Below are 17,687 nucleotides of genomic sequence, written 5' to 3'. Positions count from 1 at the left end.
GAATGCAGGGCTACGGGCATTGTACAGGAGAATACAGAGCTGTGGGAATTGTACAGGAGAATGCAGGGGTGCGGGCATGGTACAGAAGAATGCAGGGCTGCGGGCATGGTACAGGAGAATGCAGGGCTGCGGACATGATACAGGAGAATGCAGGGCTGCGGGCATAGTACAGAAGAATGAAGGGCTACGGGCATTGTACAGGAGAATGCAGAGCTGTGGGAATTGTACAGGAGAATGCAGGGGTGCGGGCATGGTACAGAAGAATGCAGGGCTGCGGGCATGGTACAGAAGAATGCAGGTCTGCGGGCATGGTACAGAAGAATGCAGGGCTGCGGGCATGATACAGGAGAATGCAGGGCTGTGAGCATGGTACAGGAGAATGCAGGGCTGCGGGCATGGTAAAGGAGAATGCAGGGCTGCGGGCATAGTACAGGAGAATGCAGGGCTGCGGACATAGTAAAGGAGAATGCAGGGCTACGGGTATTGTACAGGAGAATGCAGAGCTGTGGGAATTGTACAGGAGAATGCAGGGGTGCGGGCATGGTACAGAAGAATGCAGGGCTGCGGGCATGGTACGGAAGAATGCAGGGCTGCGGGCATGATACAGGAGAATGCAGGGCTGCGGGTATTGTACAGGAGAATGCAGAGCTGTGGGAATTGTACAGGAGAATGCAGGGGTGCGGGCATGGTACAGAAGAATGCAGGGCTGCGGGCATGGTACGGAAGAATGCAGGGCTGCGGGCATGATACAGGAGAATGCAGGGCTGCGGGCATGGTACAGGAGAATGCAGGGCTGTGAGCATGGTACAGGAGAATGCAGGGCTGCGGGCATGGTACAGGAGAATGCAGGGCTGTGAGCATGGTACAGGAGAATGCAGGGCTGCGGGCATGGTACAGGAGATGCAGTGCTGCGGGCATGGTACAGGTGTATCATGCCCGCAGCACTGCATCTCTAATAGTATGCCGGCAGCCCTGCATAATGTCAGGTAGTGCGGCTGTGGAGGAGTCTCATTTACCTGTTCCTGAGGCGCCTTAGATTTAAAAATGGCGCCGCCTGGTGCCAACACATCACCGTGCATGCGCCGCCGCCGCTCGGGAAAGCTTGTATACGTTCGGCTATTCCCGGGACTAGACAAATGTGTACGGCCTTTCCCGAGCGGCAGCGGCGCATGCGCGGTGACGTGTTGGCGCCAGGCGGCGCCATTTTTAAATCTAAGGCGCCTCAGGAGCACGTTGGGCGAGTATAAGCCGAGGGGGACGATTTCAGCACAACAAAATGTGCTGAAAAACTGGGCTTATACTCGAGTATATACGGTACCTAATCTTCAGTTTTAGATATTTATGAACTTGGTATTATACAGGCTTTCTCTTTCTCTTTCTTTTTTTTTTTTTTATTAAATGTTCAGGTGTGTAGATTAGCTATTACAATTACTCTAATCATCAAATTGTTTAAAACCATTAGCCGCACAGGGAGTTCATTGTTTTAAATGAGTCATAGACTGGCGCTGTGAAAAGTGGCAGTTAGGCACAACCATTATGCAGCACAGCACAACAGGAAGCGGATGATGTGTATATAATAAGCACCTATGGCTGTCCCCATGTGTAAATAATGAACTATATCTGGAAACAGCGTACTTTATAAAGGATTAATATAGGCTGATAGGTTTATTAACATTAAACTCATTTCTTTTACATATACAGTACATCTAAAAAATAATTAAATAGACTATGAATTCCCTTTAACATTCATTGGGAAGAATATTGACATTGGGCCTCATTTACATGGGTGGCGAGTTTACCTCTCAGAGGCGGACAAGTGGCAGTTTGCAAGTGTTTTTTTTTTTTTTTTTTAATCCCAAAGAGGATTTTGCATTGCAGTACCATGCCGCAATTGCAAGCAACTGGCATGCAGTTACTGGGCAGTCCCATTGACTTCAATGGGCAAGTTTGGCAAGTGGCAACCCCCTGCCAAACGTGACTTGCCAAGTCAACCACTTAATGACCAGGCCTATTTCTGACACTTGTTGTTTACAATGTAAAATCAGTATTTTTTGCTAGAAAATTATTTAGAAAGTAATTCTAACCCCCAAACATTATTTATATATTTTTCTTTAGCAGAGACCCTAGAGATTAAAATGGAGATCCTTGCAGAACAACATATTTGCGCAGTGGTCTTTCAAACATAATTTTTTGGGAAAAAATAAAAAAATTTAAATTAAAGTTAGCCCATTTTTTTTTTTCTATAATGTGAAAGATTACGCCGAGTAAATTGATACCTAACATGTCATGCTTCTAAATTATTGCTCTCCCTCTAACATTTGCGGCCATACCTCACATACGTTCGCTTCTGCACACAAGTAATGTGAGCGCTTTGCATTTTTTTTTTATTTATTATATTATTTTATATTATTTATTATATATTTTATTTTTAAACTGTCCACTTTTTTTCTATGATCACTTTTATTCCTATTACAAGGAATGTAAACATCGCTGCTAATAGAAATAAGGAGGACATGTCCTCGTTATGGAGAGATCTGGGGTCAAAAAGGCCCCAAATCTCTTTTTTTTACCTTTAAAGGCAAAAGATTAAAAAAAAAAATATATATATATATATATATATATATATATATATATATATATATATTTTTATTTTTTTTTATTACTTCCAGCCTTAATAAAAAATAAGAAAAAAGTGAAGTTAGCCCAATTATTTATTTTTTTTTCTATAATGTGAAAGATTAAATTGCGTATGTGTTCGCTTCTGCTCGCGAGCTCTGAGAGACGGTGCTTTAAATTTTTTTTTTTCTTATTTATTTTTACACTGTCCTTTTATAATTTTTTTTTTTTTTATCACTTTTTTTCTATTACAAGAAATGTAAACATCCCTTGTAATAGAAATAAGCAGGACAGGTCCTCTTTAACCACTTCCCGCTAATCGACTTACCTGTCCCTGTCCCTGTCCCCGTACGTCGGCTCGGAGAAGTTCCCTCTTACATTACAGTCCCCCCTTATAGCAGTATCCCCATCAGATGTCTCCCTTATATCAATGTCTCCATCAGAGTTTCCCCTTACATCAATGTCTCCATTGATAGCAGAGTACCAATTAGATTCCCACTTACATCAGTGCCCATACAGAGTCCTCCCATAGATTAAAGTCCCCCCTTACATTGGGAACCCCATCAGAGCCCACCTTACATTATAAACTCCATTAGATTCTCCCTTTATATCAATGTCCTAATCAGAGCCCCCCCCCCCCCCCCCCCCGTGCATCAATGTCTCCACCAGAGTCACTCCTTACATCAGATTTCCGCCTTACATCAGCATCCCCACGAGAGCCCCCCCCGTACATCAATATCCACATCATTGTCCCCAGTTACATCAGCGTCCCTAACAGAGTTCCCCTTTATATGAGTGTACCCATCAGAGCCCCCCTTCACACCAATGCCCCATTAGAGTTCCTTTCTTACATTAGAGTCCCCATCAGAACCTTCCAATTACATCAGTTTCCCCATCAGAGTCCCCTCCCCCCCCTTACCTGTGTAATTGGGCTTACAGGACAGTGTAGAGCCAGGAGGCTGAGCAGGTCTGGACTAAAGAAGTTCCTTCCTCCTGTAAATGCTGGGGCAAGCACTTCATTGGTTGCTATGATGCTGGCAGTCCTAGCAACCAACAACATAGTGCAGGGGTGGGGCATTGGGGAGGTGCTGGGGTAGACGTAGACCTGTGTCTCTGTACTAGGCAGGCTAGATAAAGTCTAGTAGCGGGCTTCATGTGGCTTCCATACACTGCACTGATGATGGCCGAAATGTGATGCTTGTCTCAATGCTAGCGAGTGTTCCTTCACTCTTAGCAGCCCCCATTTCCTTATGACAAACAGGTCTGCCAGTGCTTGGTTGCCCCCAAGGTTTTGGCACACAATACCATACTTTCTGGTATAGTGGTGCAAGAAACTGGACAGGGGTAAAAGAAAAGAGTACCTGTGATCTTTAAGAGTATCTGGCTTGTATTGTAGTAAAGCAGGAGAGTCGGGGCAGGTGGTAGTTGGCTAGCATCCTCCATAAACAATCCAAGGTCAGGGCAGGCAGCAGACATATCATTATCAAGAAACAGTAAAGGTCAGAGCAGGCATCAGACATAGCGTTATCAAGAAACAGCCCCTGGTCACAGCAGACAGCAGACATAGCATTAGCAAGAAACAGTCCAAAGTCAGAGCAGGCAGCAGACAGAATTATCAAGAAACAGTCCAAGGTCAAAGCAGGCCGCAAACATAGCGTTCTCAAGAAGCAGCCCAAGGTCACAGCAGACAGCAGACATTGCTTTATCAAGAAACTGTCCAACGTCAAAGCAGGCAGCAGACAGCATTATCAAGAAACATTCCAACGTCAAAGCAGGCAGCAGACTGCATTATCAAGAAACAGTCCAAAGTCAGAGCAGGCAGCAAACATAGCGTTATCATGATACAATCCAAGGTCAGTGCAGGCAGCAGACAAAGCGTCATCAAGAAACAGTCCAAGGTCAGTGCAGGCAGCAGACATAGTGTTATCAAAACAGTCCAAGGATAGTGCAGGCAGCAGACATAGCATTATCAAGAAACAGTCCAAAGTCAGTGCATGCAGCAGACAAAGCATTATAAAGAAACAGTCCAAGGTCAGTGCAGGCAGCAGACATAACACTATCAATAAACAGTCCAAGGTCAGTGCAGGCAGCAGACATAGCGTTTTCATGAAATTGTCCAGGGTCAGTGCAGGCAGCAGACATAGCGTTCTAAAGAAACAGTCCAAGGTCAGTGCAAGCATCAAACATAGTGTTATCAAAAAGAGTGCAAGGACAGTGCAGGCAGCAGACATAGCATTATCAAGAAACAGTCCAAAGTCAGTGCAGGCAGCAGACATAGCGTTATCAAGAAACAGTCCAAGATCAGTGCAAGCATCAGGCATAGCAATATCAAGAAGCAGTCTAAGGTCAGTGCAGGCAGCAGACATAGCTTTATTAAGAAACAGTCCAAGGTCAGAGGAGGCAGCAGACATAGAATTATCAAGAAACATTCCAAGGTCAGAGCAGGCAGCAGAGTAGCGTAATCCAGAAACATCTGAAAGAGTAGTCTGTATTCCAGGCAGGGGGAGAATCCAGTTGTAGGCAAGTCCTGATGTCTTCCGTATAATTCTTGCACGGTTTGGTTGCAGCAACAGATAAACTGTTCTTCAGTGCCAATATAAGCAATCCAAATAATATAAAATCTCAGTGCTTGCAGTACATGTTACCGGAGGATAGAGTCCATTATTTGAAAAGGCAGAAGACGTTTCTGCAGTCTGCACTGCAACCATTTACTGGAGTGTTTGAAAGGAAGAAGCAGCCTTTCCCGAGCTATCCCGTCTCTGCCTAGAACCTGACCCTGTGCGGGTTCCTCTCTCTCTACCACTCGTCCACCAGAAGCACGCCAAAATTACATGCGGTTTCTTATTTGAAAGGTTCTCTCTTCCAAGATGGCCACCAAAATCTCTCGAGAGTTTGGTGTCTATTCAGACTACCTTCCTCTCTTAAGGCACTGGATGGAATTTCTAAGGGACCAATTCCCTTCGCATTCAATAATGGCACTAGGCCACCAACAGGTGGGAAGGCTAACTGCACCTGCCTACACGATGACTAGGATACGTGGGCGGGAACAGCAAGGCAGGGTAGGGAGCGCCGCAGCCTCGCAGCCAATCAAACCAGAGAGGATGGAACTGGCAATGCTGCAATAGTGCCAGCTATCGGGGATAATGTGCAAAAAGCGAGACACCACCGGCCAATAGAAACAAAGAGGCCCCATCTCTGCTGCACAGCTATCAAAAAACTTCAAACAGCTGGATTATTGCCTATATAATATTTAATGTATTGCTATAAAATATACAGTATAACGTATGGCTATATAATATTAGGCTATATTTGCACTATACCCTGATGGTTCTCAATATGTATCTGGTCTTTGGGCGCACGGTCGCCTATACAGGCCCAACTCCATTGGGGGGGCATTTTCTTGTCTATATATTGGGGACGATGGCCACCAGCACCTAGGTGCTAAGTGATGGGATACTATACAATCCCAACATGAGGAATAATCCTCGTAATTTTGGGATATGTAATGGAATAAAATACGTAAATACTTTTTGTTTTAAGAAGACTTTACTGTTGTTGAATCGGTTGGAAGGCTCTTTGCTAGCTCCAGCCCCTTCTCGCCATCACTTGTAATGCAAACACTTGAAGTTAAATCAGCTTGAAGGCAATTTCATTGAAAATGCAAAGACAATTGACCCCAACCTCTTCCTCTGTGTTCTCACATTAATATGTGAGCAGATTGTTTTACCGAGCAGGAAACTGCAATTTACCCAACATTTGTAATATTGTAATGTAGCGAGACTTTACACTATTGGAATAATTCTCTCCAACCCCAAAGACTTGTATCTTCAGAAATCACATATAGAGACACTTTGCTTGTATCAGCAATATGTGCTTGGCTTTGCTAGTTTCATATACACTCAGGGGAGGACTGGGCCAGAGCCCCCCCCCCCCCCCCGGGCCGCTCTGATGCCCTGTAAAAAGGCAGCACCGCTTCTGCCACAGACATGCCAAAATAGTTCTTGGTTCTAAACATTTGCCACCGTTGAGCTACTGAGTGCGGGATGAAGACAAGTACAGAGTGTGGCCTCCCCCCCAGCATGGATGGTGTAAACTGTGTCTGAGCAGAGGCCGGTTTCATGCCCCTCTAGAGACTCTCCTCCCCTGGCCAGCCCCAAGTTCGGCCAGAGAGTAGCGAGTATCTGGAGTGGAGCTTCAGCCTGGAATGGGGGTCAGGAGGAGGCCAGGAAGAGGGAGAGTAGGAGGAGGGCAGAGTCGCTGCATCATGGGCCTCTGGTTGTTCTTGCCCCTGGGCCGAAAGTTGCCAGTCAGCCCCTGTATACACTTTATTGGGACGCCTGCCTTTACACACACATCAACTTTGATGGCATCCCAGTCTGTAGGGGTCAATATTGAGTTGGTCCACCCTTTGCAGCTATAACAGCTTCAACTCTTCTGGGAAGGCTGTCCACAAGATGGGAAAAAGATCTGGGATCACAGTTGGAGGAACAACAATTGAGTAAAGTTTTGAGAGCTGTCCATAATTCGGCGGTAGATCATGGTTGACCAAAAGAGTTGAGCGCACCTGCTCAGCGTCATATCCAGAGGTTGTCTTTGGGAAATAGACGTATGAGTGCTGCCAGCATTGCTGCAGAGGTTGAAGGGGTGGAGGGTCAGCCTGTCAGTGCTCAGACCATATGCCGCACACTGCATCAAATCGGTCGGCATGGCTGTCATCCCAGAAGGAAGCCTCTTCTAAAGATGATGAGCAAGAAAGCCCGCAAACAGTTTGCTGAAGACAAGCAGACTAAGGACATGGATTACTGGAACTATCTCCTGTGGTCTGATGAGACCAAGATAAACTTATTTGGTTCAGATAGTATCAAGCGTGTGTGGTGGCAACCAGGTGAGGATTACAAAGACAAGTGTATCTTGCCTACAGTCAAGCATGGTGGTGGGAGTGTCATGGTCTGGAGCTGCATGAGTGCTGCCGGCACTGGGGAGCTACAGTTCATTGAGGGAACCATGAATGCCAACATGTACTGTGACATACTGAAGCAGAGCATGATCCCCTCCCTTCAGAGACTGGGCCGCAGGGCAGTATTCCAACATGATAACGACCCCAAACACACCTCCAAGACGACCACTGCCTTTCTAAAGAAGCTGAGGGTAAAGGTGATGGACTGGCCAAGCATGTCTCCAGACCTAAACCCTATTAGGCATCTGCGGGGCATCGTCAAATGGAAGGTGGAGGAGTGCAAGGTCTCCAACATCCACCAGCTCCGTGATGTCGTCATGGAGGAGTGGAAGAGGATTCCAGTGGCAACCTGTGAAGCTCTGGTTAACTCCATGCCCAAGAGGGCTAAGGCAGTGCTGGAAAATAATGGTGGCCACACAAAATATTGACACTTTGGGCCCAATTTTGACTTAAAGGGTGTACTCACTTTTGTTGCCAGCGGTTTAGACATTAATGGCTGCGTGTTGAGTTATTTTGAGGGGACAGCAAATTTACACTGTTATACAAGCTGTACACTCACTACTTTACATTGTAGCAAAGTGTCATTTCTTCAGTGTTGTCACATGAAAAGATAGAATAAAATATTTACAAAAATGTGAGGGGTGTACTTACTTTCGTGAGATACTGTATAACGTCTGTGAAAGCACACGAATAACAACCTGGAAAAATCTCCATTGTGCTGGAGGGGGGTGTGATCTGAAAGGCGCAATGACGCATATATGGTGGGAGCGTCCAAAGATACTGGCAGAAAGTACGGCAGTATATAGAAGAGATCACAGACATAGAAATCATAGACGATCCATGGGTATGTCTATTTCATAATGCAAACTGTTCAATAGGACAATACAGGAATACGGTAGTGCCCTATTTGATAAATGCAGCGAAGGCGGTAATACCAAAAAAAATGGCGAGAGTCAGAAAGCCGTACGATAGAAGAGTGGTTTTAGAAGAATTGAATATACTGTATATATGAAATGGAGTATTTGAGTAGCTGTGAAGAAAATCAAATTGAGAGGTTTAACACCATCTGGGAAAAATGGAACAAATTCAAAAGAACGAGGAAATTTGGAGAGGAGATGAAAGTACAGAAAGTAAAAGAAAGAAAAGAGAAAATATTATGGGGGGGGGGGGCATCATATGAGAAGAGAATATACATGATATACACTATATTGTCAAAAGTATTGGGACGCCTGCCTTTACACGCACATGAACTTTAATGGCATCCCAGTCTTAGTCCGGAGGGGTTCAATATTGAGTTGGCCCACCCTTTGCAGCTATAACAGCTTCAACTCTTCTGGGAAGGCCGTCCACAAGGTTTAGGAGTGTCTATGGGAATGTTTGACCATTCTTCCAGAAGGGCATTTGTGAGGTCAGGCACTGATATTGGATGAGAAGGCCTGGCTCACTGTCTCTGCTTTAATTCATCCCAAAGGTGTTCTATCGGGTTGAGGTCAGGACTCTGTGCAGGCCAGTCAAGTTCCTTCACCCCAAACTCGCTCATCCATGTCTTTATGGACCTTGCTTTGTGCACTGGTCCAAATCATTTGGTGGAGGGGGGATTATGGTGTGGGGTGTTCTTCAGGGGTTGGGCTTGGCCCCTTAGTTCCAGTGAAGGGAACTCTTAGAAGACTTTAGGCCGGTCCCTTCTGCAGGTATAGTTATGTAAAACATTAAAAATAAGTACCTATACTGTTTAAAATCTGCACATGCTCAGTTGCTCTCCATGTTTAGGCAATTTTAGGCACTGCTGAGTTTGCAGAGGCCGATCTGCTGACAGCCTCCACCCAAAACTCGCTCATCCATGTCTTTATGGACCTTGCTTTCTGCACTGGTCTAAATCATTTGGTGGAGGGGGGATTATGGTGAGGGGTTGTTTTTCAGGGGTTGGGCTTGGCCCCTTAGTTCCAGTGAAGGGAACTCTTAAGGGGTCAGCATACCAAGACATTTTGGACAATTTCATGTTCCCAATTTTGTGGGAACAGTTTGGGGATGGCCCCTTCCTGTTCCAACATGACTGCTCACCAGTGCACAAAGCAAGGTCCATATAGACATGGATGAGCGAGTTTGGGGTGAAGGAACTGAACTGGCCTGCACAGTGTCCTGACCTCAACCTGATGGAACACCTTTAGGATGAATTAGAGCGGAGACTGCGAGCAAGGCCTTCTCATCCAACATCTGTGCCTGACCTCACAAATGCCCTTCTGGAAGAATGGTTAAACATTCCCATAGACACACTCCTAAACCTTGTGGACAGCCTTCCCAGAAGAGTTGAAGCTGTTATAGCTGCAAAGGGTGGGCCAACTCAATATTGAACCTTAAAGACTAAGACTGGGATGCCATTAAAGTTCATGTGTGTGTAAAGGCAGGCGTCCCAATACTTTTGGTAATATAGTGTATGTGGAATGATTCTTCTATACGTATCACTACCCCTGCAGGGGTTTCAGATGACTGGGTTCCCCAATCCTGCACAGCCAGACAACAAGCATTTGCCACACTTTCTCCAGACACAAGGAAAAGCTGCTTCTTAACCAACCCACCTGGCTGCTTCTTCACAAGCCCACCCAGCTGATCCTTTACCAGCCCACCCGGCTGCTTCTTCACCAGCCCCCCCCCCCCCCCGGCTGCTTCTTCACCAGTCCACCTTGCTGCTTCTTCACCAGCCCACCCGGCTGCATCTTCGCTAGCCCACCCTGCTGCTTCTTCACCAGCCCCCCCCCCCCCCGGCTGCTTCTTCACCAGTCCACCCGGCTGCTTCTTCACCAGCCCACCCGGCTTCTTCTTCAAAATGTGGGGTAGTGCAGGAGGATGCAAGGGGTGCAGAATGTGGGATAGTGTGGGATGCACGAGGTTAAAAATTTGGGGTAGTGGGGGAGAATACAGAGGGTGCAGAATGTGGGGCAGTAGGGGATATAGGGGGTTCAGACAGATTGGGTAGTGGGGGATGCACAGAGTGCAGAGGATGTGAGGTGTTGGGAGATGTAGTGGGTGCAGAATGGGGGGTAGTAGGGGATGCAGGGAGTGCAGATTGTGGGATAGTAGGGGATGCACGGAGTGCAGAATGGGGGGTAGTAGGGGATACATGGAGTTCAGAATTTGGGGTAGTAGGGGTTGCAGGGAGTGCAGAATGTGGGGTAGTAGGGGATGCAGGGAGTGCAGAATGTGGGGTAGTAGGGGATGCTGGGAGTGCAGAATGTGGGGTAGTAGGGGATGCAGGGAGTGCAGAATGTGGGGTAGTAGAGGATGCAGGGAGTTCAGAATGTGGGGTAGTAGGGGATACAGGGAGTGCAGAATGGGGGGTAGTAGGGGATGCAGGGAGTGCAGAATGTGGGGTAGTAGGAGATGCAGGGAGTGCAGAATGTGTGGTACTAGGGGATGCAGGGAGTTCAGAATGTGGGGTAATAGGGGATGCCGGGAGTGCAGAATGTGGGGTACTAGGGGATGCCGGGAGTGCAGAATGGGGGGTCGTAGGGGATGCAGGGAGTGCAGCATGTGGGGTAGTAGGGGATGCAGGGAGTGCAGAATGTGGGTTAGCAGGGGATGCCGGACGTGCAGAATGTGGGGTAGTAGGGGATTCTGGGAGTGCAGAATGGGGGGTACTAGGGGATGCAGGGAGTGCAGAATGTGTGGTACTAGGGGATGCAGGGAGTTCAGAATGTGGGGTAATAGGGGATGCACGGAGTTCAGAATGTGGGGTAATAGGGGATGCAGGGAGTGCAGAATGTGGGGTAGTAGGGGATGCAGGGAGTGCAGAATGTGGGTTAGCAGGGGATGCCGGACGTGCAGAATGTGGGGTAGTAGGGGATTCTGGGAGTGCAGAATGTGGGGTACTAGGGGATGCAGGGAGTGCAGAATGTGTGATACTAGGGGATGCAGGGAGTGTAGAATGTGGGGTAGTAGGGGGTGCAGGGAGTGCAGAATGTGTGGTACTAGGGGATGCAGGGAGTGCAGAATGTGGGGTAGTAGGGGATAAGGGGAGTGCAGAATGTGGGGTAGTAGGGGATGAAGGGAGTGCAGAATGTGGTGTAGTAGGGGATGCAGGGAGTGCAGAATGTGGGGTAGTAGGGGATGCAGGGGGTGCAGAATGTAGGGTAGTAGGGGATGAAGGGAGTGCAGAATGTGGTGTAGTAGGGGATGCAGGGAGTGCAGAATGTGGGGTAGTAGGGGATGCAGGGGGTGCAGAATGTAGGGTAGTAGGGGATGAAGGGAGTGCAGAATGTGGTGTAGAAGGGGATGCAGGGAGTGCAGAATGTGGGGTAGTAGGGGATGCAGGGAGTGCAGAATGTAGGGTAGTAGGGGATGAAGGGAGTGCAGAATGTGGGGTAGTAGGGGATGCACTGAGTGCTGAATGTGGGGTAATAGGGGATGCATGGAATGCAGAATGTGGGGTAGTAGGGGATGCAGGGAGTGCAGAATGTGGGGTAGTAAGTGATGCAGGGAGTGTAGAATGTGGGGTAGTAGGGATGCAGGAAGTGCAGAATAGGGGGTAGTAGGGTATTCAGGAAGTGCAGAATATGGTGTAGTAGGGGATGCAGGGAGTGCAGAATTTGAAGTAGTAGGGGATGCAGGGAGTGCAAAATGTGGGGTAGTAGGGGATGCAGGCAGTGCAGAATACGGTGTAGTAGGGGATGCAGGGAGTGCAGAATGGGGGGTAGTAGGGGATACAGAGAGTGCAGAATGTGGGGTAGTAGGGGATGTAGGGAGTGCAGAATGTGGGGTAGTAGGGGATACAGGGAGTGCAGAATGGGGGGTAATAGGGGATGCAGGGAGTGCAGAATGTGGGGTAGTGGGAGACGATGCAAGGGTGCAGAATGTGGGGTAGTGAAGAAGGATGCAGGGTGTTCAGAATTTGGGGTGTAGGGGGGGAGAATGCAGGAAGTGTAGAGTGTTTGGGTAGTGGGGCATACAGACTGTAGGGTAGCGGGAGATGTAGGGGATGAAGAGTTCAGGTGTAATGGAGGTATTGAGAGTAGTGAGGGATGCAAGGATTCAGAGTGATGTGTAAAGGGGATACAGAGAGAATAATATAGGATGCCAGGAGTGCAGAAAGTAGAGTAGCGGGTGATGCAGAATGTGGGGTAGTGGGTGCAGAATGTGGGGTAGTGGTGGGTGCAGGGGGTGCAGAATGTGGGGTAGTGGTGGGTGCAGGGGGTGCAGAATGTGGGGTAGTGGTGGGTGCAGGGGATGCAGAATGTGGAGCAGTGGGGGATCTGCAAAGTGTTGGGGCACTGGGAGATGCAATGAATGCAGAATGAGGTGTAATGGGGGATGCTGAGGGTGCAGATTAATGGGAGGTGCATAGGGAATGTATGGGAAGACACCGGAGGAAGGGGATTTTCTTGGGCAGACTTTATGGGGCCCCATGAATAGTTCTTCTGTACAAGGCTACGGGGTGCCACTCACAATGAACACACTTTAAATCACTTTATTCAATTTGGATTAATTTTTAGTTGCAGTTACACAGAAATGGAAATGGACTCTTTGGTTTGGTGGGGATCCCCGGGGCAGTAAATCCCATTCAGTCCTTGAAAGATGAACTAATCTGTTTCCTGTTAGCATCCACATTAAGCAAACTATGAACACCGGTGGTCCTTTAATATGCAATCTAAAGATAATTCTGTATCCAGTTCATACTAATCATAAAAAAAAAAAAAACAACACAATGGGGTTAATTTAACTAAAACTGGAGGATACAAAATCTGGTGCAGCTCTGCATAGGAACCAATCAGCTGCCAGGTTTTATTGTCAAAGCTTAACCACTTGCCGACCAGTCACTGGGACTGTACTGCGGCAAAGTGGCTCGATTCCGTCCAGCGACGTAGACCTACGTCGCTGGACTCCTCCCCTTGTGGACGGCGCTCGCGCGCCGCTGGCGGCTCGCTCCCGCTGTTTTCAGTCACATCGGGAGTCGGGCCAGGGGAGGAGGGGCGGCGATCGCCGCTGCTCTTCCCCGATCGTCGGGGAATCGAGTTTGGAGATCCGCCCGCTTGTGTAAACAGAGCGGGCGGATCTCCTAAGTGACAGATTGCAGGGTTAGGCATAGCTGAACATGCGCTCTGTCCCTGTGTCACTCAGTCACCTCCCCCCACACACGTTAGTAAGCACCAGGCATACATTAACCCCTCCCTCTCCAATAAAATTAACCCCTTCCCTGCCAGTGTCATTTTTACAGTAACAGTGCATATATATATATATAGCACTGAATACTGTAGAAATGTCACTGGTATCCCCAAAAGTGTCAAAAATGTCAGTCAAGGGTCCGATCTGTCCGCCGCAATGTCGCAGTCCCGCAAAAAAAAAAAAATCGCAGATCGTTAAAAAAAAAAACACCAAAAATGACAGAAATCTTTCCCTTAGTTAGTAAACGCAATAACTTTTGCGCAAACCAATCAAAATACGCTTATTGTGATTTTTTTTACCAAACATAGGTAGCAGAAAACAAATTGGCCAAAAATTTAAAAAAAAATTGATTTTTACATTTTTTTGGGGGGGAATTTCATATAAAAAAATGTGAAAAATATTATTTTTTCAAAATTGTCGCTCTTTTTTTGTTTATAGCGCAAAAAGTAAAAATTGCACAGGTGATCAAATACCACCAAAAGAAAGCTCTGTTTGTGGGAGAAAAAGGACGTAAATTTCGTTTGGGTATGGCATCGCACAACCGCGCAATTGTCAGTTAAATCCGCACAGTGCCGAATCGCAAAAAGTGGCCTGGACGTAAGACAGCAAAATCCTCCGGTGGTAAAGTGGTTAATTGAACAATCTGAAGTCAGAAGCTGATTGGTTACTATACAGAGCTGCACCAGATTTTGCACTCTCCAGTTTTAGTAATCCCCCCCATGTGTTTTCTATGACATTCTACCCCATTGACATGTACATTGTGTATACAGTATTATATAAAATAGCATTAAACAATGAAATAATATCAAATAATAAAATATTGTTACTTACTTGTATCTGTAGAATGGAAGGGGGCGTTGAAGCTCAGCAATGACAGTTCTCCTCTCCCCTGCTCAGCTGTTGCGTTCAGTAGAAACGCTCGTACTACATGATGCTGGGATAGGGAGGCTGCTGGGTTTTCCTGCGAGAAATCCTCGGAAAGCTCCGCTATCGCTTGTGTACATCTCCTCCTTACCTGCGCTGCTCGTTTGCTGAGAGGATAGACAGAGAACTGAGCGAGGACTGAGCGAAGGGGATGAATGAATCATACGACATCTGCTCCAGTGTGACATCACAACGCTTTTCAATAATTCTGCATGCTTCCGTTCGCTGTGCCTGTGTGCTACGGGTATCCGATCTGTTTGATGTGAGCATGGGGACTAATGGGAACAAGAAAGGCTTTTTGATACATTGTAAGCTATTTTTATTTTTTTTTTCAGAATAAATCCATCATGAAAAAGAAATTTAAAATGACTTTTATTAAAAAAAAAAATCTTTATTATGCTAGAAAACAATATATTATCTGTACCCACCAAAATTGGGGTGTTGTCCGGGATACTTTTTCAGGACGAGCATTCAGGGTGTCCCCTTCTTCTCAGTTCAAGCAGTACTGATACACAAAGTGTTAGAAGAATGGTAAAGAACAGGGCAGCCATCAGAAATATTGGGGACCCTTACACAGCTTTAGGCCTGGGCCCCCTGGGGCCTTACCACCAACATTCCCCTCGGGACGGCGTATAGTATTACATAGTTACATTTGCAGATCGAAATTCATTCCTTTGATCTAAAAGAACCAAATGATACAATGTTTCTTTATATCTCAGTGCTGAGCAATGTTGTGGTAAACTTTGCCGGTGTTCTGTCGAATAATGCGTCCCACTAGATAATGCCTCCGACGATCTGTACTAGCGCAGTACGTAACATCACTCTGGTTGAGATATTGATCAGCTGGCGTGACGTCAACACTGCGCATGCGCAGATCGTCCGAGGCATTATCCGATGATCTGCAAAGAACGGAGGGAGAATCTAATTGTCAGATTCTGCCTCACTCTCTCTGCGACAGAACAGGCAGAATACTAACACTGTTGAGCGGATTTGGCTGTGTTGCAGGACACGTTCGGCCGCCCTAGTCTCGCGCATGCGCAAAGAGAGTGAGGCAGAATCTGACAGTTAGATTCTCCCTATGTTCTTTGCAGATCGTCGGAAAATGCCTCCGATGATCTACACATGTGCAGTGTTGACGTCACGTCAGTTGATCAAAACATCAGCTGCAGTGACGTTACATACTGCACATGCGCAGATCGTCGGAGGCATTATCTGATGATCTGCAAAGGGCGGAGGGAGAATCTAATTATCAGATTCTGCCTCGCTCTCTCTGCGCAGGGGCGGACTTGAGCGACAGAACAGGCAGAATATTATTGCTGTTGGGCAGATTTGGCTGTGTTGCAGGACGCGTTCGGCCACCCTAGTCTCGCGCATGCGCAGAGAGAGCGAGGCAGAATCTGACAATCAGATTCTCCCTATGTTCTTTGCAGATCATCGGAAAATGCCTCTGTTGATCTGCGCATTTGCAGTGTTGACGTCACGCCAGCTGATCAAAAGATCAGCTGGGGTGACGTTACGTACTGCGCATGCGCAGATCGTCCGAGGCATTATCTGATGATCTGCAAAGGGCGGCGGGAAAATCTAATTATCAGATTCTGCCTCGCTCTCTCTGCGCATGGACGGGACTTGAGCGACAGAACAGGCAGAATAGTATTGCTGTTGGGCGGATTTGGCTGTGTTGCAGGACGCATTCGGCCGCCCTAGTCTCGCGCATGCGCAGAGAGAGCGAGGCAGAATCTGACAATTAGATTCTCCCTATGTTCTTTGCAGATCGTCGGAAAATGCCTCTGTTGATCTGCGCATGTGCAGTGTTGACGTCACGCCAGCTGGAGTGATGTTACATATTGTGCATGCGCAGATCGTTGGAGGCATAATCTGACGATCTGCAAAGCATGAAGGGAGGATCTAATTGTCAGATTCTGGCTCTCTCTCTCCGCGCATGCGCAAAACTTGAGAGACAGAACAGGCAGAATACTACTGCTCTTTGGCTGTGTTGCAGGGTGATTTCCGTCGCGTTCCGTCGCTCAAGTCTCGCGCATGCGCAGAGAGAGCAAAGCAGAATCTGACAATTAGATTCTCCCTCCGTTCCGCAGATTGTCAGATAATGCCTTCCATGATCTGCGCATGAGCAGTGTTGACGTCACGCCAAATGTTCAGCTGGAACGACGTTACTTACTGTGCATGCGCAGATCATCAGAGGCATTATCCGATGGGATGCATTATTCCACAGAACACCATCTGCCTTTTTTTATATTTTTTTGACATCTCTGAGCAGAGAACTGCTCTGCATTGTTACATGAATCATGGAAATGCCGGATTAAGATGGTGGGGGGGGGGGGGGGGGTTTGAATCGAGATTGCTATTTTATAACGATTAATCGTGCAGCTCTAGATACAGTGTTGCATGACTGCGCAATTGTCTAAAAGCGTGACAACACTGAAAGCTGAAAGTTGGCCTGGGCAGGAGGGGGGGGGGGGAGTGTCTGGAAATGGAGGGGTTAATAACATTAAATTGCAATATGACTTGTGTAACAATTATATATTCTATATCCATTCACCTCATTGCAAATTGTATTTTTTTTCCCCCACCAAAGTGGAGTTACCCTTTAATGAGTCTTAACCACTTCTGGACCGGAAGGTTTTATCCCCCTAATGACCAGGCCATTTTTTGCGATTCAGCACTGCGTTACTTTAACTGACAATTGTGCGTTGTGCGATGGTGTACCCAAAAGAAATTGATGTCCTTTTTTTCCCACAAATAGAGCTTTCTTTTGGTGGTATTTGATCACCTCTGCGATTTTTATTTTTTGTGCATTAAACAAAAAAAAAGCAACAATTCTGGAAAAAAAAAAAACAATATTTTTCACATTCTGCTATATAACATTCCCAATAAAAAAAAAATGTAAAAATCGAATTTTTTCATCATTTTAGGCCAATTTGTATTCTGCTACATATTTTTGCTAAAAACAAAATCGCAATAAGCGTATTTTGATTGGTTTGTGCAAAAGTTATCGCGTCTACAAACGAGGGGAAAG

The 17,687-nt window shown here is 46.8% G+C and overlaps 1 protein-coding gene across 1 annotated transcript in view; it reads right to left on the bottom strand.

Moving 5' to 3' along the window:
• Positions 1-14,787, bottom strand: part of LOC309564610 (neurotensin receptor type 1-like) — a 94,720-nt gene extending 79,933 nt beyond the window's left edge. The window contains exon 1 of the mRNA XM_082269266.1: positions 14,561-14,787. The gene's annotated coding sequence lies outside the window, so the exon portion shown is untranslated. The remainder of the gene's footprint in view (positions 1-14,560) is intronic.
• Between the last annotated feature and the right edge of the window lie 2,900 nt (positions 14,788-17,687).

This window comes from Pelophylax lessonae (assembly GCF_965119305.1).
Source record: "Pelophylax lessonae genome assembly, chromosome: 9".
In the NCBI taxonomy this organism is placed as follows: Eukaryota; Metazoa; Chordata; class Amphibia; order Anura; family Ranidae; genus Pelophylax; species Pelophylax lessonae.
The sequence above is the reverse complement of the archived record's forward strand: the minus strand, read 5'-3'. Positions and strand labels throughout refer to the sequence as shown.